This window comes from Somniosus microcephalus, chromosome 2 (assembly GCF_052327205.1).
Source record: "Somniosus microcephalus isolate GS21.2 chromosome 2, FLI_Smic_1.0, whole genome shotgun sequence".
Lineage (NCBI taxonomy): Eukaryota > Metazoa > Chordata > Chondrichthyes > Squaliformes > Somniosidae > Somniosus > Somniosus microcephalus.
In genome coordinates this window covers 98,738,336-98,762,050 of record NC_140988.1, presented here as the reverse complement: position 1 = coordinate 98,762,050, position 23,715 = coordinate 98,738,336, and the positions used below count along the sequence as shown (strand labels likewise).

Here is a 23,715-nt window from a genome sequence, read left to right as displayed (position 1 = left end):
CTGATCTTACCTATTGTCCTATATGTTTCACCTTACTGTAGAATAAATTTTGTCTCATCTAATGTTGACTCCGTCCGTTTTTGGAGAGATCGAAGGAACACGCGCAAAAGACACGGATATCTGGTTCAGGTTGCAAGGGGGTTCTGTTGTTACTTGCATGGGTTACTTAACTGCACAAGTAAATATAGGGCAGTGTGAGTCAACTCCCATAAAAGTAAGTTGTGCAGACTACTTATGGGAGGGACTGATCCCACTGAACCATAGCTATCTGTGGTTGACCTGAATTTGTAACAGAGACCTTGCAGGTGCAACTGATCAACACAACTTCTAGCCACATTTGTTGTTCAATTAACGTGGCTCACATGTATTTCAATAATCATTGTGCGGCATAACAATATTTTGACATTTGAGTGAACATAAATATTTTCATCTGCATTAGTCAACCACAATAACTTGCATTTATGTAACACCTTTAGCTTAGAAAAAAGCATCCTAAGCAGCTTCACAAAGATGCAAGGAATAAAAATGGACACTGAGGTGAAGAAGGAGATATTAGGAAGGGACTTGGTCACAGGTAGGTTTAAGGGGGGTCTTGAAGCAGGAGAGGGAGCTGGAGAGGCAGAGGAATTTAGGGAGGGAATTCCAGGTTGAAGGCTCTGCCGCCAATGATGGGGCAAAGGGGGAGGGGGATGCACAAAAGGCTAGAGCCAGAGGAATGGAGAGTTAGGGAAGTGGGTGGGTGTAGGGCTGGAGGTGTTTACATGAATAGCGAGGCGTTTAAACACAAGGATGAGAATTTTAAATTGGAGACACTTTGGGATTGGGTGCCAATGTAGGTCAGCAAGGGCGGGAGGGGGACTTGTTGTGGGATAGGATACAAGCAACATTGTTTTGAATAAGCTGAAGTTTACGGAGAGTGTAAGATGGGAAGTTGGCCAGAAGATCATTGGAATAGTCAAGTCTGGAGATGAAAAAGGCATGGATGAGGGTTTTGGCATCGGATGCGCTGATAGGGACAGAGGGGAGTGATGTTACGGACGTGGAACTGGGCTCAGGGTCAAATAGGAGGTTGCGTTTAGTTAGTCCTTTAAGATAGGCACTTTCTCTGGCCAAACAGAAATAGTCCAAACAGTTTACAAAGAATGGAAGCAAAAACATGTACTATTTGCATTTCCATACACCATGAGTGTACAGTTTTATTCTGCAAGGTGTTCAGACAGTATCCAATACAGTAGAGTCTCCTTGTTGAAGTTTTTTTTTATTTTAGAGTGAACTTTATTAAATTTGTTATTCTGTGGTGTGTCTGACAAACACAGCTGATTATGATGTGTTCAATCATGCTGCTAGTATAGATAGCCCTGGTACAAGTTTTTGAATGGGTTTTGCATGCAATCCTTCCTTCAGTACAGCACTGTTTTCCCTTGGTTCCCGATAATGGTATTATATTGAAAGAAAACTGTCCTTCAAAAGAGATCTGAAAAAATATCTGGTTAGAAATGGGTTTGAAGGTTATATGGTTAAATTTTGATCAGGATGAAAAGCCATTCATAGAAACATAGAAACATAGAAGATAGGAGCAGGAGTAGGCCATTCGGCCTTCGAGCCTGCTCCGCCATTCAATGAGATCATGGCTGATCATCCAAATTCAGTACCCTGTCCCTGCCTTCTCCCCATATCCCTTGATCCCTTTAGCCTTAAGAAATATATCCAACTCTTTTTTGAATATACTTAATGAACTGGCCTCCACTGCCCTCTGTGGCAGAGAATTCCACAGGTTCACCACTCTCTGGGTGAAGAAATTCCTCCTCATTTCAGTCCTAAATGGCTTACCCCTTATCCTTAGACTATGACCCCTGGTTCTGGACTCCCCGGCCATCATAAACATCCTTCCTGCATCTAGTCTGTCCAGGCCTGACAGAATTTTATAAGTTTCGATGAGATCCCCTCTCAATCTTCTAAACTCCAGTGAGTATAAGCCCAATCGACACAATCTCTCCTCATACGTCATTCCTGCCATCCCAGGTATCAGCCTGGTGAATCTTCGCTGCACTCACAGAAATCACAGAAATCACAGAAACCCCACAGTGCAGATAGAGGCCATTTCGGCCCATCGAGCCTACACCGACACATATCCCACCTGATCCCCGTAACCCCTACACCAACACATATCCCACCCTATCCCCATAACCCCACGTATTTAATCCCCCTAATACTAAGGGTCAATTTATCATAGCCAATCAACCTAACCCGCACGTCTTTGGACTGTGGGAGGAAACCGGAGCACCCGGAGGAAACCCACGCAAACACGGGGAGAATGTGCAAACTCCACACAGACAGTCACCCGAGGCCGGATTCGAACCCGGGTCCCTGGCGCTGTGAGGCAACAGTGCTAACCACTATGCCACCATGCTGCCCCATGGCAAGAACGTCCTTCCTCAGGTAAGGCGACCAAAACTGCACACAGTACTCAAGGTGCGGTCTCACCAAGGCCCTGTACAACTGTAGCAAGACATCCTTGTTCCTGCACTCGAACCCTCTTGCTACGAAGGCCAACATACCATTTGCCTTCTTAACCGCCTGCTGCACCTGCATGCTTACCTTCAGCGACTGGTGCACAAGAACACCCAGGTCTCTTTGTACTTCCCCTTCTCCCAATCTCTTGCCATTCAAATAATAATCTGCCTTCCTGTTTTTGCCACCAAAGTGGATAACCTCACATTTATCCACATTATAGTGCATTTGCCATGTTTCTGCCCAATCACCCAATCTGTCCAAATCGTACTGGAGTTTCACGACATCCTCCTCACAGCTTACCCTCCCGCCCAGCTTTGTGTCATCTGCAAATTTGGAGATATTACATCCAATTCCCTCGTCCAGATCATTAATATATATTGTGAACAGCTGGGGTCCTAGGACCGATCCTTGCGATTCCCCACTAGTCACTGCCTGCCACTCGGAAAACGACCCGTTTATTCCAACTCTTTGCTTTCTGTCCGCCAACCAGTTCTCTATCCAAGTCAATACCTTGCCCCCAATCCCATGTGCCTTAATTTCGCATGCTAATCTCTTATGTGGGACCTTATCGAAAACCTTCTGAAAGTCCAAATACACCACATCCACTGGTTCTCCCTTATCTATTTTACCAGTTACATCCTCAAAAAATTCCAGTAGATTAGTCAAGCATGATTTACCTTTTGTAAATCCATGTTGACTTTGTCCGATCCTGTCACTGCTTACCAAGTGCTCTGCTATTACATCTTTTATAATAGATTCTAGCATTTTCCCCACTACCGATGTCAGGCTTACCGGTCTATAATTCCCCGCTTTTTCTCAACCACCTTTTTTGAATAGTGGGTTAACATTAGCTACCCTCCAATCCATGGGTACTGTTCCAGAGTCTATCGAGTTCTGGAAGATGACCAGCAATGCATCTAATATTTCCAGGGCCACTTCCTTAAGTACCCTGGGATGTAGATTATCAGGCCCTGGGGATTTATCGGCCTTTAGTCCCATCAATTTTCCAAACACCATTTCCCTACAAATACTGATTTCTTTCAGTTCCACCCTTTCGTCAGGCCCTATGTTCCCCGGAATCTCTGGGAGGTTATTTGTGTCCTCCTTTGTGAAGACAGAACCAAAGTATGAATTTAGTTGGTCTGCCATTTCTTTGTTTCCCATTATAAATTCCCCTGATTCTGACTGTAAGGGTCCTACGCTTGACTTCACCAATCTTTTTCTCTTCACATATCTATAAAAGCTTTTACAGTCAGTTTTTATGTTCCCTGCAAGCTTACTCTCATATTCTATTTTCCCTTTCTTAATTAATCCCTTTGTCCTCCTTTGTTGAATCCTAAACTGCTCCCAATCCTCAGGATTATTGCTTTTTCTGGCCAATTTATATGTTGTCTCCTTGGATCTTATGCTATCCCTAATTTCCCTTGTTAGCCATGGTTGAGTCACCTTTTTTGTTTTATTTTTATGCCAAACTGGGATGAACAAATTCTGTAGCTCATCCATTCGGTCTTTGAATGTTTGCCATTGCCTATCCACCGTCAACCCTTTGAGTGCCATTCCCCAATCAATCCTACCCAACTCGCTCCTCACACCATCGTAGTTTCCTTTATTTAAATTGAGGACCCTAGTCTCTGAGTCAACTACTTCATTCTCCATCTTAATGAAGAATTCGATCATATTATGATCGCTCCGACCCAAGGGGCCTCGTACAACAAGATTGCTAATTAATCCTTTGTCGTTACATAATACCCAGTCTAAGATGGCCTGATCTCTGGTTGGTTCCTCAACATATTGGTCCAGGAAACCATCCCGTAAACACTCCAGGAATTCCTCCTCCACAGTATTGTTACTAATTTGGTTGGCCCAACCTATACGTAGATTAAAGTCACCCATGATGACTGCTGTGCCCTTATTGCACGCTTCTTTAATTTCCCTTTTAATACCATCCCCAACCTCCGCCTTACTTTTGGGAGGTCTATATACCACTCCCACTAATGTTTTTTTTCCCTTAGCATTTCTCAATTCTACCCATACAGATTCCACATCATCAGAGCTAATATCCTTCATTACAATTGTATTAATCCCTTCTTTAACCAGTAATGCTACCCCACCTCCCTTCCCTTTTTGCCTATCTTTCCTGAATATCGAATACCCCTGGATGTTGAGTTCCCAGTCTTGGCCATCCTTGAGCCACGTTTCCGTAATCCCAACCAAATCATATTCGTTTACCTCTATTTGCGCAGCCAATTCATCCACCTTATTACAAATGCTCCTTGCATTAAGACACAAAGGCCTAGAAATTCACTATGGCCCCGCCAGCTGGCTAGCGCCCAAAAGTTAGCGCTGGGCGCGGAGCCAGTTGCGACCGTCAGATATTCAGTTTTAGCGCCCCAAGTTGGAACCGGGCGCTATTCCAGGGTGTGCCCGCCCCCGCTTGGGGCGCTGAAACTGAATTTCAGCGCTCTAGGCACCGCTGCGCCACCCGCTGCAGAGCGGCAGGCTGCGGTACTGCAGGCCTCCCCCTTCTCTTAAGGGGGAGGTGCCTGCCACGGGGAGATCGCCGCTGGATAGTGCTGGCAAATGAGCCCAGCACCACGGAGAAGTGCCGGATTCGCGGAAAGCAGCCGGCAATGCCACGGGGGAGGGGTGGTGGAGGAGGCCGGGGAAGGAGGTGCGGGCAGGCGGCCGCCGAAAAAGCGGCCGGCCGCACCTCCACCTTAAAGCGCCCCACTAAGGCTACAGTACGGCCCCGTTTTCTGGTCGCTGTTTGCGGTCGCTGCGGAAGAGGCGGCCGCATCTAAATATGGGGATCGGGCCGGGAGCGGGGCGGAACCGGGGCACTGCGCACACCGATGACATCATCGGTGCCGGCGCAGCGCTAGCGGCTACCGCCGCCATTACCGCTGCGCTGAATATCAGCGCAAACTCCTGTATTGGCGCAGAAGCCCTCTTTAGGCGGTAACTGGCCGCAAAGCTGCCGGCGCCTTAATGAATTTCTAGGCCAAAGCCTTCAGGCTTGTTTTTTTAACGCACTTAGACCTATTAGAATTATTATTTACTGTGGCCACGTTTGATTTAAACCGTTGATTACTCTGACTGCCACTTTTGTTTTTCTCCTTCCTATCTTTTGCTTTTATCCCTGTTTCCCTTTCCTCTGTCTCCCTGCTCAGGTTCCCAACCCCCTGCCATTTTAGTTTAAACCCCCCCGAACAGTGCTAGCAAACCTCCCCGCAAGGATATTTGTCCCGCTCTGGTTCAGGTGCAACCCGTCCAACTTGTACAAGTCCCACCTTTCCCAGAAGCAGAAGCAGGCCCAGTGATCCTGTGGACATGATGGCTCCTGAGTTGCTGGGGCCAAGAATCTATAACCAATGGATAGAAACCAGATAGGTCTGAGTGATGGAGCAGTAAGGAAAGAGGTATTTTGGAAATTTATTCTAATACATTTGAGGATTAGGGAGAAATTTTGCAGAACTTTCCTTTGGGGGGAAGCAGGGGGGATAACTGGTGTAGTTATACAATTGTACACAATCTGTGGAAGGAGCTGAGTAGTCCTTTTCATGTTCCATGATTTACCTTCTTATGAAACTTTTCTCCTGTAAGCTGCAGGAAAATTGTGCAAAATATCATTAATTCTCATGATTGAGGTCTAGATTTTACACTTCCTAAGTGGTATTGGTTCACTGCTTACTATGAATATCAGCCTGTTTCCTTTATCTTCATCTTCTAAATTTAATTGTCTGGTTGAAATACTTGGATCTCCATCCCACAGTACCCAGCACTAAACTGAAGGTGCTACAAAGAGAGTGGATGTCCGCCTGAGCAGTAACTGTAGCAAGTATTAATATCTTCACAAGATCCTTTTATATTGATCTCAGTAGAGTGTTTAGCATTTTTAGTGGGTCTCCTGGGCCGCGGGTCGTAGTGATTTTCAGCAGTTTTATATTTGTCTTGCAGCTAGCAGCACAAGATTCGCTCTTTGGGAACCGGCATCACGTATGCTGCCAACATACACCAATATAAAAGGTCCTATTGTCCCACTGAGGACAGGACTGTAGCACTGTCTGAGAGAAAGAGGGATATAAAAAAAAAATTCCTGGGTGACAGTTCACTGGTCCAGGAATAAGATCAACTTAAACTGGCTTTATTTCCACTTCGGTTTAAAAAATGTTTTAAATCAAGAGATTGGTCAGCAAATGTTGGGGGAGAAATTCAGCATGTTAGTGCCTCCCATTAGAGCCTGGGGGGAGGGGTGTTGGGGTGCTAATGGGTTTGCGGTGGGGTGTGGCGAATCCAATGCCGCACGAGAAATTCACACGGAATTTAGCGCTGGCACTAACATTTACCGCCTAGGCCTTTAGCGGATGCCAGATCGTGACAATGTGTTTGGAATGCCCCGTTAACGGCCGAGATGCAAAATTGACTGCCACCCACTGCCTTAGCGCCGGGCCTGAACAACAGCAGGAAGCGGAGGCGTGATGGCCACTGTAGGAGCGGTATTTAAAGGGATGAACATTCATTTTAGTCGTCAATCAATGCTGCCTTCTCAGTTTCACATAGCAAAACAGCTGTTTTCAGTGAGTCAGACGTTTCTTACTGTCAGGAGAGTTCTGGCTTCTAAAAATTTGTCACTTTCATTCTGCTAAGATTTCGAAGTCCTACACTTGGTTACATTAATGGGGGCTGTATTGGCACTCAACCTCACCCTCCAGCATCAATGTCAGAAGCAGCGGAGGCAGAGACAAAGATTGGAAAATGTGGCCAAACGGAGGAGGGCCAACAGGGCTCTCAACAGGAGGTCTTACCCTCCCAGGGTATTCCGGGAGCACTTCTCCTACATAAATTTAACTGAGCAGCAGTGTCTTAGAAGGCTCCACTTCACCAAGGAGGCGGTCACAGAGCTCTGCCACCTCTTGCAGCCAGACCTCAAGCCTCAGATCAGACCACCACGGCTCTCCCAGTGGCAGTCAAGGTCACCGTCGCCCTCAATTTCTAAGCCAACGGATCCTTCCAGTCTGCAACAGGAGACATAGCTAACATCTCGCTGTTCACCGTCCATTGCTGCATCTGGGAGGTCACAGAGACTCTCTACAGAAGGAGAAGGGACTACATTTCCTTCCCCATCACCAGAGAGAAGCAGGACAATGTGTGCATGTGGCTTTGCCAGGATAGCGGGCTTCCTCATGGTGCAGGGTGCCATTGACTGCACCCACGTCGCTTTTCGGGCACCCCGTAACAATCCTGAGGTCTTCCATAACCGCAAAGGCTGCCACTCACTTAATGTGCAGTTGGTGTGCGACCACAGACAGCGAATTCTCAATGTAAATGCCCGCTATCCTGGCAGCAGCCACGATGCCATCATCCTGCGCCAGACCAGTGTGCCAGCACTCTTCCAGCCATCACTTCAAATCAAGCTTGCGGCTGGCTGGTCGGAGACAAGGGCTATCCAATCTCCACCTGGCTCAGGACTCCCCTCCGCAACCCCAACACTCCTGCCCAGCACTCATGTAATGAAAGCCATGCCATCACCAGGAACATCATCGAGCAGACCATCAGAGTGCTCAAGTAACGGTTCCGCTGCCTTGACCGCTCAGGAGGAGCCCTCTAGTACTCGGCTGAGCGGGTGTCCATTTTCGTCGTCGCGTGCTGCATGCTGCACAACTTGGCCATCATGAGGGCCCAGCCATTGCCACCAGGCATAGCAGAACCACCTCAGGAGGAGGAAGAGGGAGAGGAGGAGGAGCAACAGCAGCGAGGGAGGCGGCAGCCACTCAAGCAGCCTGCTGGAAGGGTGGTCCATGATCTCCTCATCAGACTACGGTTCCAATAAATTCTACCCCACATTCCGGTTGCTCACCACATCCTCATCATTCCAGCCATTTCGCATGCTACATTACAGCGCAAAGCTGAAATGAGAGACAGGACAAATTCTGCAAAGTTCCATTAATAAATTTATCAACATTCAGTAAACACATATATACAACAACAATATTAACTAATCACCCTTGTGCAAACCCTTACTTCCCCTTGTTACAATCCCTTTTCCTAATCTAGTGCTCCTACGTAGTCTGTGCCCAGTGGCTGCAGCAGGGTAGGTGGAAGGCTGCTGAGTGTCGGTGCCAGAGACTACAGATGGCCTTGCAGGATGCCCTCGACTAGCTCTGAGCCTGGAAGGCCCGACTGTACACTGCAACACCTCAGGCTGGGCAGCAGCAGTTTGGGTTGGCTGGATGACAGGCAGCGACAAGGGCAATGGTGGCGTGGCAGTGGTGGGAGCAGGAATGCTGTCATCTGAAGCGAGGCCAGCAGGTTCCTGATCGACTGACACACTGCCACTCTGCCGGGGCAGTATCTCAGCATCCCTGCCAATCTGCTGGAGCACAGATTGCTGGCCTACTGCGACACTGTGAAAGCCCCGGTGGACTGTGGTGGATCCAGCAATGATGGCAGCAGCCAGAGCTTGTGTGGCATCAAGCTGAGACTGCATGAGAGCAGTCTGAGACTCAATGGCAGCAACCCGCTCGTCCCTGGTGCATCACCCAGTGTAGACCCCTCTACTAAACTTGCCTCTAAAGATTGCATAGTGCCAGTATTTGAGGTGGTGCCTGCGAGTGAGACATTCAGTGATGCGGTGCTTTCTTCCTCCTCCTCTTCTCCCGCCTCACTTTCACTGGGAAGCTTTGGGACAGGCCGGTCAGCTGATTGCTGATTACCTGAAAGCATAAAGGCACAAGAATCGGGTTAAGGTGCGGGCAGAGGGGGCAGGAATGGAGCAAGGAATGCAGGCAGTATAATGAGCTGGAAAGTGAGAAAGGCTTGTGGTGTGAGGGGGAAGTGGGATGAGAGAAGGAGAGGGGATGAACATACTATTGTCCCCAAGGGGGTCAACGTCGCCGACGGCCATGGCGCCCACCACTTGGCACCCAATGACTCTCAGCACTCGCTCCTCCAGGTCTGTAAGCTGTTGGATGTCCGCTTCACCCCTGCTTGTTCATTCCTGCTCCCTCCTATTGTGGGCCAGCTTGGCCTGCAAGAGAAAGGAAAGTGTGTGAGTGAGTGGGCAGCTATGTGTTTGGGAGATGTGCCTGCCATGAATGAATAGCTGTGATTGTAGGCAAGGCATGAGATGTGGATGTGAGTTTGAGTAGGTGGCGATGCTTTCTGGGTGAGTGGTGGGGGTGTGGAGTTTGTGCAGTGTGTATAGACTGAGGTTCAGATGCTGGTATGTAGGACTTGTTGAAGCATGTACTTAGCCTGAGTGAGGTCATTGAATATTTACGGCACTGTGTGAGGGTCCTGAGGACCACACTGCTGGCCGAGACATCCTGGGCCACTTCATTCCACATTGACCTGAAGACCTGGGGCAATGGTCTCCTGCCATTGGCCGGGAACAGCATTGCTCTTCTTCTTTCGACTGCCGCGACCAATGCCTCCAATGCCTGGTCGCTGAAATGGCGAGCTCTCTCCCTGGGACTGGGATCAGCCATGAGGATAAGAGGTGAAGCTGTTGGGTTGCTTGGAGGTCGCCTTCAGAGCCAGCAATGTTGAGAATGAGGTTGTACAGAATGATTGAACTGAAAGGAGCCAGTGTGAATGATGAGTCCCGATTGGAGTGCACCTGAAATTGGTTATCGCTCTGCGGGTAGTGCCCCGCTCTCTGTGTGTAGCACCCTAAGTTCGGTGAGTACTGCTTGATTTAGCACTCCAGTTCTTTCTTGGAGTGCTAACAATCACTTTAGCGGGAGGTCAGAAGGATTAGTGCTTGGCGCTAATTCTACAACTTTTTAAAATTTAGCACCCCAACTGGAACGATACCAAATTTCTAGCCCGTTATCTCTTCCAACAATTACCCTATTATTTCCCTTTAATAGTAACCCACTGGTGCCAGATTTATCTCAGGGACTCTTCTGTACCTGACTGTAATCATTACTGGCAATGCTTAAAATCAGGCAATAACCTAATAGAGTAAAATCTAAGCCATAATCACCTTAATGTATCAAGCATATATTACATGAAATTCTCTAGACTTTAACTTTGAGTATAACACTTTTGCAGCCTGCAGAATTTCAATGCTGCGCACACTGGAAGAATAAAGAACAGTGGACCGCATAAGGAACTTTTAGATGCTTTACATCCCAAGAAGACAGGTTCAACTCCTTACTAAAAAAAAATGGCAGCTATTTTTCTTCAGAAGTTTATCCGAGGCTGGCATGTGCGTGTCACATACGACAGGATTAAAACCAAGGTGAGTGTTTTATCTTCCTAGCAATCTTTACTTCTACAGTTGCATTTGGTGCTTCAGCGATGCGTTTTTGTAATTATTGGGAAAGATTCTTATGGTCTTCTTGGCTACTGAATAATTTATTAATGTTGTTTACAATAACAAAAACGTGCATTCATATAGCACTTTAACATACAATAACAGCTGTGGCTGGCACTTCACAAGGTGTATTCAGAAATAAAGGGAAGTTGTGCCAAAGAAGGAGATACTACAAGGGCGTAACCAAAAGATTGGTGAAAGAGATCGGCTTTAAGGAGGGTCTTAAAGCAGGAGAGGCAGAGATGTTTAGGTAGGGAATTCCTGTGTGTGAGATTAGATGGCTGAAGACACCGCTACCTGTGGTGGAGTGAAGGGTGCACTAAAGGCCAGAGTCAGAACAACAGAGAATTCGGGGCAGAGGGGTTTATTACTGCGCAAAATAATGGATTGTTTAACACCTTAAGAGATCATTTTAGTAAGGGGTAGAATTTGATCTGGGCCTGTTTGCAAGGATTGTAGTGGGCTATGGGGCGGGGGGGGGCAGCGGTGGTCGCAACAACTGTGGATTTGGGGGAGCACTCTGCTCCTCTTAGCTCCAGGAAATATTTTTTGAACAAAACATAAACATTTAACTTACAACAACAACTTGCATTTATATAGCACATTTAACATAGTAAAATGTCCCATGGCGCTTCACAGGAGCGTTATCAAACAAAATTTGACCCGAGCCACATATTAGGACAGGCGACCAAAAGCTTAATCAAAGAGGTAGGTTTTAAGGAGTGTCTTAAAGAAGGAGAGAGAGGTGGAGAAGTGGAGAGTTTTAAGGAGAGAATTCCAGAGCTTAGGGCCGAGGCAACTGAGGGCGTGACCCGTTCATTGCTGACTCATTTCTGGATGGGGTCCTTCAACAGGCGTTAAATCCCTAATTTACATATTTAAGGCTCTAATTGTAGGCTTCCACCTGTGACACCTAAAAGAAGGGCTCCAACAATTTAGCAGGACAGCCTGTACCCAATCTGCGCTGGCATTGGTCCCACTGCTAAATTGGTATGCTTTGCATCCGTTTTATGCCCATAAAATGGGCGCAATTTCTACCCCTCAATGCCTCAGGTAAAATAATCTGTTTGCCAGGTTGATCATTAGAGCCACATTTTTATTATCCCTGGGGTTTAGATATTTTAAAATCTATTCTAAGAGTATAGTGTAATGGTAACGCATGAGTTTCCATCTATGACCACCCACACACAGACCCAATTTGATTCATGTTGTTAGACGTGCTGGCCTCCTCTCTGCCAAATCTATTGAACTCCAGAATAGGTTTTATAGATGTAAGTGATAATCCTTGCTTGACCACAATGACTAATTGTCTTGGTGCCAACATAAGTTGAGTTGAAATCTACAGAGATCATGCTAACATTGTACAGTGTTTTGGTCAGGCTGCAGCTGGAGGAGTACCTCATACAGTTCTGGTTACCATGACATAAACGACCATTTAGACCCTGGAAGCAGTTCAAAAGAAAGCAATAAAGCTGCTCTCCATTGACAAAAGAAAGAGCTCTAACAATCGACTCGATAAACTTGAACCTTGAAAATAGATGCCTCAGAGGGGACCTTATAGGGGTACATACAATAGTTAATGCGATACAGAAATTAAACTCAGGATAGTACTTTCTGATAAACCAGGCTGCCGATGCAGCAGCACAAAGCATACAGCTTGAAGCAAGTCCATGTAAGGTCTTAAATTTCTGTGAGACAAGGGCCACATCAGTCCCAAGAGGATTTTATTGGAATGCAGTAGCCAGCCACCTCACACACTCCTTCCACTCAGGTAGCATATAAGAACATAAGGGGCCAGAAATTTGGGTTGGAGGCTTCCCGCGGGTGCAAGCCCCCGACCTGCACTTACCTAGCGCGCCTGCCGTTGTGCTGTGGGCCTGCATGGGATTCCGATCCTGGGCCTCCTCCAGCTGTCGGCGCGCAGTGCTTGCGTATCCCAGGGGCGTAGTTAGTTCGAAGCGTCCCCTGGGATCACATGGGCCAAGGAGAGCCAATCATAGCAGGGAATCTCTATTCATAGATTTGACAGGAAGACCTGTCAAATCTATGAATAGAGATCGGCCCCAAAACCTAACTAAAACGTCAAATAATTTTTTTTTTTTAAATCACATTTTTAAAATAACTATAAATTACATAATAACTATTTTAAACAATAATTTAAATTTTTGAAAAAATTAATTGCAGTTTTTACGGGGCTAAAAATAAACTTACCTTTCTTTAAAGTATTTAAAAATAATAAACCTGTGGAAAAATGTTTTAATTTTACTTAATTCACCACTTACCTTGTTAAAAGCAGGCCTTGCGACTGCTTTTTAAAAGCGTATATGCTGGAGACTTACCCTCCCAGAGAAACCTGTAAAAAAAACGGAGGTTCCAGGCATACGCGCTGCCTCTCCGGCGCACGCGTTCAACCTGTGAACCCCTTCATTCAAGGGAACGGAAGTTCCGGTTTCCAGCGCATGCACAGTGCATGCATGAAACTGGCACTTTCGTTGGCCCTACACGTGAGTACACAGCGCGTACTCACCCATGGGGACCCGAATAGGAGCAGGAGTAGGCCATTCATCCGTTCGAACCTGCTCCGCCATTCAATAAGATCATGGCTGATCTTCTACCTCAACTCCACTTTCCTGCACTATCCCCATATCCCTTGATTCCCTTAATATTCAAAAATCTATCGCTCTCTGTCTTGAATATACTCAATGACTGAGCCTCCACAACCCTCTGGGGTAGAGAATTCCAAAGATTCACCACCCTCTGAGTGAAGAAATTTCTCCTCATCTCAGTCCTAAATGGCCGACCCCTTATTCTGAGACTGTGACCCCTGGTTCTAGACTCCACAGCCAGGGGAAACATCCTCCCTGCATCTACCCTGTCAAGCCCTGTAAAAATGTTGTATGTTTCAATGAGATCACCTCTCATCCTTGTAAACTCCAGAGAATATAGGCCTAGTCTACTCAATCTCTCCTCATAGGACAATCCCCCCATCCCAGGAATCAGTCTGGTGAACCTTCGTTGCACTCCCTCTATGGCAAGTATATCCTTCCTTAGGTAGGGAGACCAAACTGTACACAATACTCCAGGTGTGGTCTCACCAGGGCCCTGTATAATTGCAGTAAGACATCTTTATTCTTATACTCAAATCCTCTTGTAATAAAGGCCAACATACCATTTGCTTTCTTAATTGCTTGCTGTATCTGCATGTTAACTTTCAGTGATTTGTGTACAAGGACACCCAGGTCCCTCTGAACACCAACATTTCCCAATCTCTCACCATTTAAAAAATACTCTGCTTTTCTATTTTTCCTGCCAAAGTGGCTAACTTCACATTTCTCCACATTATATTCTATTTGCCATGTTCTTGCCCACTCACTTAGCCTGTCTATATCCCCTTGAAGCCTCTTTGCATCCTCCTCAAAACTTACATTCCCACCTAGTTTTGTATCATCAGCACACGTGGATATATTACATTTGGTCCCCTGATCCAAATCATTGATATAGATTGTGAATAGCTGGGGCCCAAGCACTGATCCTTGCGGTACCCCACTAGTTACAGCCTGCCAACCCGAAAATGACCCGTTTGTTCCTGCTCTGTTTTCTGTCCGTTAATCAATCCTCAATCCATGCTAGTATATTACCCCCAAATCCATGAGCCCTAATTTTGTTTAATAACCTCTTGTGTGGCACCTTATCGAATGCCTTCTGAAATTCCAAATACACCACATCTGCTGGTTCCCCCATATCTATTTTGCTAGTTACAACCTCAAAAACCTCAACAGATTCGTCAAACATGATTTCCCTTTAATAAGTCTGTGTTGACTCTGCCCAATATTATTATTTTCTAAGTACCCTGTTACCACGTCCTTAATAATAGGTTCGAGCATTTTCCCTACTGATGTCAGGCTAACTGATCTGTAGTTCCCCATTTTCTCTCTCCCTTCTTTCTTAAGTAGTGGGGTTACATTTACTACCTTCCAATTCGCGGGAGCCATTCTAGAATCAGCGGAATTTTGGAAGATGACAACCAATGCATCCACTATCTCTATAGCCACCTCTTTCAAAACCCTAGGATGTAGACCATCAGGTCCAGGCAATTTATTGACTTTCAGTCCCATTAATTTCTCCAATATGATTTTTTTACGAACACTAAATTTTTTCAGTTCCTCATTCTCGCTAGACCCTTGGTTCTCCAATATTTCCGGGAAGTTATCTGCCATTTCCTTACTCCCCATTACAATTTCTCCTGTCTCAGCCTGTAAGGGACCCACATTTACTTTCGCTAATCTTTTCCTTTTTACATGCCTATAGATGCTTTTACAGTCTGTTTTTATGTCTCTTACTAGTTTACTCATAAAATCAATTCTGCCTTTCTTTATCAATTTCTTGGTCCTCCTTTGCTGAATTCTAAAATCCTCCCAATCCTCAGGCTTACTAGTCTTTTTGGCAACATTACAACCCTCTTCCTTTGATCTAATACTATCTTTAACTTCTCTTGTTAGTCACGGTTGGACCACTTTTCCTGAGGAAGTGCACCGAGGAAAAGCACAAGGTTAGGTTTAAGAGCACACACATCATACATTTGCATCAAGGAAAAGCACAGTGGTAGACACAAAAACAGTAGGGGTTTCATTAAAACCTTGTTGTGCTTACAGACATTGTTCTTTGCTATGTTTGTGATTGCTTTCATCAGATAGCATGCTTACAAGCTTTGTGAGTTGATGTACAAAGACAACTTTCTGTAGATGATAGCATATTTCTTGCAGGAAAATTTACACAGGATTGTTCATGCAGTTGGCAGATGTGGTAGTCAAAAGAAGGTCTCCTGTATCAGACTGGCACGAATGTCTCTTGCTGGCAATGAGTTATCCTCTGTATCCTCCTCAAGCTGATGTTGCTGCTCCTCTTGCTGATGTCATTGCTGTCCATGAGGGCCTTCATTCTCCAAGGAAGAGGCCACTTTATAAGGCAAAGTTGTACACCAAAATTCTTAAGATCGTAGGTGGATTATATTGCAGGAAATCCCCAGTCATTTGAAGCACGTGTTCAAGATGCCACGGTCGTAGGTCATGACATTGAGCAAGGGTGCACATATTACCATGTGCGTATAATCAGTGTTTCCTTTGGAATTGGGAAATCCTGCCACTCAGTAAAATTACAGTGCATCATTGTGTTGTCACCAGTTGTCCATGGGAAAAATAAGCCTTTAACTGCACCCGTTAAGGCCGAATCCAGGCTTCTTGAATTATTTTCTATCTTCTCCATGGTGCTTAGTAAACCTGGACATCCATATGAAATGGGTGTGAATATTAATCAGCTGAAATGAGACAGGAATGATGGAAAATGGGGTATAAGATGTCACCATGTCATTATGGCCTCCTTTACATGTTGCTTCCCAAAAATGAACAAGTGCTTCCACCAGCCGTTGGAAATTATGTCAGAATTGGAGGGAGTGGTAAAGTAGACGGAGATCTGCCATTAAGGAGCTTTCTTCCACAATCCACCATTATGAATCTTGGTTCCATTATTTGCATTTACCCACCTGATTAGCACCAAAATTGGCAGTGATCAGTGGAAAATCTAAGCTGAAGGGTTCTTTGACTGGTGCTAACACAATCTGAAATATTATATACAGGACTAACTGATTACTGGGAGTGATCTAAAAAGTCCAATTTAGCCAATTATTGGGGGTAGATCTAATTACCTGAAGTAGCTGCATATTTTTAAATAAAATCTCTGCATATTCTTATCTTTGAAATGACATGCAGCACCAGCAATGTAAGTCACACTTGACTTAGGTTTCAGCAACCCCACCAAACTGAAAGCGACGTAGCAAAATGTCAAGATTGCTGTTTACACCAGTTGCAGCAGTGATTAAGCTGTCTGATGCGGAGCAGAAAAATGGGAGATATAGGCACCCAGGAAAAGGGCAGCAAAGTGAAGATCATATCTGGGAGAAAGACGGTAGGGACCTAAAATGGAGGAAGAGTTTACACTTGTTTATTTACAAAGGCAATGTGGAAATAAATTTAAATTAAATGCATGGCTATAATGCAGTGCATAATCAGGTATATTTATGTCTGCTAGAGATAAGTACAGAGAAATGTGGATTGCTGGCGTTAGATTTAGAAGGATCCTCAGTAACTCTAATAGCTCTGTCTGTGACTGTTAAAGTGACAAGTGTCATTAATATTTTTGTAACTGATCTTTCCAGGCACTAGAAAATTACAGTAGCATTGATCAAAGCACCTTGTCCGTGTTCATTCAATATGTGACTGATGGAATATTTCAGAAGGCTTGCTGATGAATTGGTTTCTTCTAGAGTGCAGAGAAACCCATTCCTAGCTTTCTAGATCACTAGCATGATTGATTAACCACATGGAGATAGATGCACTGTCAGTCAACCACTGAGATACCACTGCTCACGATGTGGTCTCCTCTACATTGGGGAGACCAAACGCAGATTGGGTGACTGCTTTGTGGAACACCTCCATTCAGTCCGCAAGTGTGACCCCGAACTTCCGGTCGCCTGTCACTTTAATTCTCCGCTCCACTCCCACTCTGACCTCTCTGTCCTCGGCCTCTTACACTGTTCCAATGAAGCTCAATGTAGGCTCAAGAAACAGCACCTCAACTTTCGATTAGGCACTTTACAGCCTTCTGGACTCAACATTGAGTTCAACAATTTCAGATCATAACCTCTGCCCCCATTTTTTCAGACAGCAGCCATTGATGATTTTGCTATTCACATTTATACCTCTTCTAGACCCATCTTTTGTTTCTTTACTTGTCCCATTACCATCTCCTTTTGCCTCGCACCATCATCCCTTTTGTCTTTTAATTTCTTCTGCCTTCCGCCCTATCACAGACCTTCCCTTTTGTTCTTTCCTCCCCTCCTCCCTTTCACTGCCTCTGCACTTGCTTAAAACCTGTTATATCTCTAACTTTTTTCAGTTCTGACGAAAGGTCATCGACCTGAAACATTAACTCTGTTTCTCTCTCCACAGATGCAGCCTGACCTGCTGAGTATTTCCAGCGTTTTTTGTTTTTATTACTGAGGTACTAGTCCTTCAATGTGCAGACAATCTCTGATGCCCAGAAAATTATTTTTGCAGTGACTACCAAATTCTATTGTTCAGTGAAGGACTCCTTCATCGTAAGCCAGTCTCAGCTGTCTGGTTTATTTAGTTCAACTGACTACAAGGCTTATGATTCCTTTACACCCTTCAAAACACAAGGCACATATATGGGTTGTGCCATAGGACAGGAGGATTGCAAATGTTACACCCTTGTTCAAAAGAGGGGAGAAGGATAAACCTGGCAATTATAGGCCAGTCAATTTAACATTGTTGGTGGGGAAGCTTTTAGAAACAATAATCTGGGAGAAAATTAACAGCCACTTGGACAAGCATGGACTAATAAAGGAGAGCCAGCACGATTTGTTAAGGACAAATTGTGTTTGACTAACTTGATTGACTTTTTTGATGACGTAACAGAGAGTATGAATGAGGGCAGTGTAGTTGATGTTGGGTATATGAACTTTCAAAGGTGTTTGATAAAGTAATACGTAATAAGCTTGCTAGCAAAATTGAAGCCCATGGGATAAAAGGGGCAGTAGCAGCATGGATACAAAATTGGCTAAGAGATAGAAAACAGAGAGTTGTGGTGAATGGCTGTTTTTTGGACTGGAGGGAGGTTTTCAGTGGTGTTTCCCAAGGTTCAGTACTAGGACCACTGCTGTTTTTGATATATATTAATGACTTGGGCTTGGGGGTACAGGGCACAATTTCAAAATTTGCAGATGGCACAAAACTTGGAAGTATAGTGAACAGTGAAGAAGACAGTAATAGACTTCACAAGGACATAGACAGGCTAGTGGAATGGGTGGACACATGGCAGATGAAATTTAACGCAGTCAAATTTGAGGTGATACATTTTGGTAGGAAGAACAAGGAGAGACAATACAAGCTAAAGTATACAATTTTAAAGGGGGTGCAAGAAGAGAGAGACCTGGGGGTGTTTGTCTACAAATCTTTGAAGGCCAACCCACGCGATTTTCCTTGATTGACCTTGTTGAGCCCGCCCAGCGGGCTCAGCAGGCCAATTAAGGGACACTCGGTCACAGGTGACGTCAGAGATTGACATTTCATCTGTCAAGAGCTTTTGACAGATGAAATATCAGCGTTTGTCAGCTCTGTGAAGCTGTCAAACACTGACAATCTGACTTCCAACTTGAGTCCTTCTCCACAGACTCAGTTAGAAATCTTTCCAGAACAGAAAGCAGAATGCTGCAATTTTTGACAGCTCGCGGTCATTCTGCTTTCTGTGCCGATGAGATGAGGGACTCCCGAGACCTGAAGGAAGGAAGCCTGCATTAGTAAGTAAAAGTAAGTAAAACTTATTTAAACACTTTACACACACCAAACACACTTACCTCTGCACTCATGCACCCATCGCTCACCTGAACACTGGACATCTCGAACCCTCCAAGTCCTTCAGCCCGACGGTCCGCCTCACCAACTTGGTGTGGTTTGGAGCCGTCGGGCAACTCCTACTTCAGGGCTAAAAATAGGGATTAGGCTAAAAACTGCCTGTTAACTACCTGTTAACAGGCAGTTAATTAGCACTAATCACCTTCCCGCCTCGGGGAGGCGGCTCCCAGCACAGGTCGGGTACCCGCCTCCTGGGAAACGGGCATGGAGGCAGGTTGGGGGCGGGAAGGGTTCATGCCCCCCGATTCTGCAATTTTCCCCCCACTCCCGCCTCCAAACCCACCTCCACGGGGCTTGGAAATTCGAGCCCATAGAGTACAAAAGCCATGAAGTTATGCTAAACCTATATAAAACACTAGTTCGGCCCCAACTGGAGTATTGTGTCCAATTCTGGGCACCATACTTTAGGAAGCACATGAAGGCTTTGGAGTGGGTACTGAAGAGATTTAATGTAATGCTTCCAGGGATGAGGAAATACAGTTACGAGGATAGACTAGAGAAGCTGGCGTTGTTCTCTTTAGAGCAGAGGTGTCTAAGAGCAGATTTGATAGAGGTGTTTAAAATCATGAAGGGTTTAGATAGAGTAAATAAAGAGAAACTTTTTCCAATGGCTGAAGGGTCGATAATCAATGGGCACAGATTTAAGGTGATTGTCAAAAGAACCAGAGGCAACCTGAGGAAAAATGTTTTTATGCAACGAGTGGTTAGGATTTGGAATGCACTGCCTGATAGGGTGGTGGATACAGATTCAATAGTAGCTTTCAAAAAGGAATTGGATAAATACTTGAAGGATAAAAAATTGCAAGGATATGGGGAAAGAACGGGGGAGTAGGACTAACTGGATTTCTCTTCGAAAGAGCCAGTGCAAAATGAATGGCCTCCTTCGGTGCTATTCTAGTACTATTCTATGATTCAATGATATATAACCAGGTACAGGAGTACTGTCAAGTGCAAGGTAAATGTTTATTTTGGTCAAACAGCGATTCAACTCCCCTGGTGGTTTTCCCCTATGCTGCCCGAGGTGCAGTGCTACTGTCAGCAAACAAAGTCTGCGGGTGACAGTATTGAACATTCTGATTATGAGCCCACATACACCAGCAGCAGTGTTTTCATGTTGCTACCTGAACAGAACTTTGTCCTGACCTTGGGGAAGTTCGTCAGCTAGAAAATGAAAGTCATGATCGCTACTATTTGAGCTGCTGCAGGTTCTCTGGAATCCACCCAACAAGATAAATGGGCTGAATTCCAGAACACCATTAGCGTTACACATTGCACAACTGCTTGAAGTAAAATTGATTCTGCAATATAAATGTAGTATATAAGACTCCCACTCAATTTGCTGAAATAATTGTACTTCTCTTACACCTGAAGACAAGGATGAAAACAAATTGACTCGTGAAGAATAATTCATACGAGGAAACGCTTCTGAATATTAGACTGATGATAACTACAAGAAATACAAATACAAAGAAATCTAAAGTCAGACATCCTGTGACACTAAGGGTCAATTTATCATAGCCAATCAACCTAACCCGCACATCTTTGGACTGTGGGAGGAAACCGGAGCACCCGGAGAAAACCCACGCAAACACGGGGAGAATGTGCAAACGCCACACAGACAGTCACCTGAGGCTGGATTTGAACCCAGGTCCCTGGCGCTGTGAGGCAACAGTGCTAACCACTATGCCACCGACTTTTGTGATAGTTGATTCCAACTGAAACATCTTCAAATAATTTCACTTGTACACTCACTTACGACAAGACAAAGATCTTTTGTCAAAAACAAAATACTGCGGATGCTGGAAATCTGAAATTAAAACAGAAAATGCTGCAAAATACTCAGCAGGTCAGGCAGCATCTGTAGAGAGAGAAACAGAGTTAACGTTTCAGGTCGATGACCTGTAAGGGGTTTTAGATCGCAGAGGTTTCTCTCTCTAGAGGCCTCTCTCTCTTGCACAGTAAAACCTTGAGTGGTTCGACCCACTCGCCCCTTAGATTCTGTACTCTGGACTTTGGGGCAGGAACTACAATGTAGAGCAAACTCTTATAGACCAAGTTTGATGAAACGAAATGAAATTTTATTGCATATGGTAACACAAATCAAATGCAAGCAAATAAGAGAGTACATGGGAGGGAAAAACACAAACAAATCATAACGACATAATACTAACTAAGGCAAATACAGGCATATTATACTCTACAAAAATCATCATGAAATAGGGAAACACACGGAACATCGAGGGATAACAACTCATGTTAATTATACCCTTAAATATCCACCCCCTTAAACCTATCTAGATCTGATTATGGAGGGCCAGAAACATGCTCACCAATCCAACTAGGAAGTGCAAGGTTTTGAAACAGGTCTGCGTTTGATCCTTTCAGGCGTCCCGTCTCCACGTGGATCGTGGAGCCCCAGTGAGCTGCGCCTCACCTCTCTCCTGAGGTGGGGGTCGGGGGCGGCTGCTCGACCTCGGCTTCTTCTGTCGTTTTTTTCCTTGTCTCATCTCCTGGGCCTTGCTGTGGGTCGATGGCCTCTCGTTTCGTCAACGGCCCGGGGTTGGTCGATGATCTCCCGATGTTTTACCCCAGGGCGGGACGCCGGCTCGAACGACCTTCTTGATGGCGGCTTAGTCTTCTTCATCTTCCTCCCGATGATGGAGAGGAGTCACGCTGATCTTCTCCCAAAGCAGCTCCTCTTTTCCCAGCTCAAAAGCTGGACAAACCTGCAAGCTGGAAAGCTGACGATAACCCCATTCCTACCCGTGTGTCTCCCAATTATACTTCTTTCCAGAAGCTCTTATCTCGCGCCAAATCAGGTTAGTCTTTGTTTAACTTTTGGCGGGCTTGTTGCACAACGGGGTAGTTATTATATTTTAAACTGTTCTTGGATGGCCGGTAACGGGCCATCTCTGGTCTGGAATGACCTTCATTGTTTTTAATGTCTTGGTGATGTCCTTAACGGGCCCTTGATGCTCTTCTCATGAATATGAAACTGTTCCCTTTTGTCTGGGTCAACATTTAGATGGCCTTTATCTACAGGCCGATCTTGACTGGATCTGCATCCAATCTATATGTATATGTGGGTGTCTGGTTTCATTCTCTCAGAAACAGCTTCCAGAACTTACTTTGGGCTGAATCCACAAAGCTGTCTGAGGATTTGCAGGAACCATTTTAAAGTGTCCCAATAAGTTGATCACGGGGTCTGGCGGCCATTTTGTATGCCCCTTTTTCTGGGCTTCTTTTAAAATAGTCTTTAAAATCATGGCCTCTTCTGCCATTCGACCCTTTATAATATAAAGTTAAATTTTGCGAATCCTACAGACCCTTCTTCAGAACTGGAAAAAGTTGGAGATGCAAAAGGTTTTTAAGCAAGTGTAGGGGCAGGGAGAGGGGGGAGGAAAGGAAAGAACAAAAGGGAAGGTCGGTGATAGGATGGAAGGCAGGAGAGATTAAGAGACAAAAGGGGTGATGGTGCAAGGCCAAAGGAGATGGTATTGGGGATCTTATGTCCTTGGATTGAATGTTACATGTGATTGCCTCAAAAGCTATAACACCAGAAAATCATTTTTACCATTGCCTATGATTTAACATTAACAGGTAATCATTTGCATTGACTGATGTCAGGATATAGAATCATAGTATCATGCAATGGTTACAGCACAGAAGGAGTCCATTCGGCCCATGCCAGCTCTCTGCAAGAGCACTTCAGCTAGTCCCACTCCCCGCCCTTTCCCCGCAGCCCTGCAAATTTTTTTCCTTCAGGTACCTATCCAACTCCCTTTTGAAAGCCACGATTGAGTCTGCCTCCACCACCCTCTCAGGCAGTACATTCCAGATCATCACCACTCGCTGCGTAAAAAGGTTTTTCCTGATGTCGCCTTTGGTTCTTCTGCCAATCGCATTAAATCTGTGTCCTCTGGTTCTCGATCCTTCCTCCAATGGGAACAGTTTCTCTATCAAATCTCCTCTCAACCTTCTCTGCTCTAAGGAGAACAACCCCAGCTTCTCCAGTCTATCCACGTAACTGAAGTCCCTCATCCCTGGAACCATTCTTGTAAATCTTTTCTGCACCCTCTCTAAGCCTTCCCAAAGTGCAGTACCCAGAATTGGACAAAATACTCCAGTTGAGGTCAAACCAATGTTTTATGAAGATTCATCATAATTTCTTTGCTTTTGTACTCTATGCCTCTATTTATGAAGCCCAAGATCCCGTATGCTTTTTTAACTGCTTTTTCAACCTGCCCGGCCACCTTCATCGATTTGTGCACATATACCTCCAGATCTCTCTGTTCATGCAACTCCTTTAGAATTGTACCATTTAGTTTATTTGCCTCTCCTCGTTCTTCCTACCAATATGTATCACTTCGCACTTTTCTGCATTAAATTTCA

General features: G+C 45.2%; 1 pseudogene across 1 annotated transcript in view; it reads left to right on the top strand.

Annotated features, from left to right (window-relative positions):
• The window catches only part of LOC147122828 (uncharacterized), a 1,078,287-nt pseudogene that overhangs the window by 776,502 nt on the left and 278,070 nt on the right, over positions 1-23,715 (top strand). The window contains exon 16 of the transcript XR_015080342.1: positions 10,570-10,759. The product of XR_015080342.1 is annotated as an uncharacterized LOC147122828 (transcript). The remainder of the gene's footprint in view (positions 1-10,569; positions 10,760-23,715) is intronic.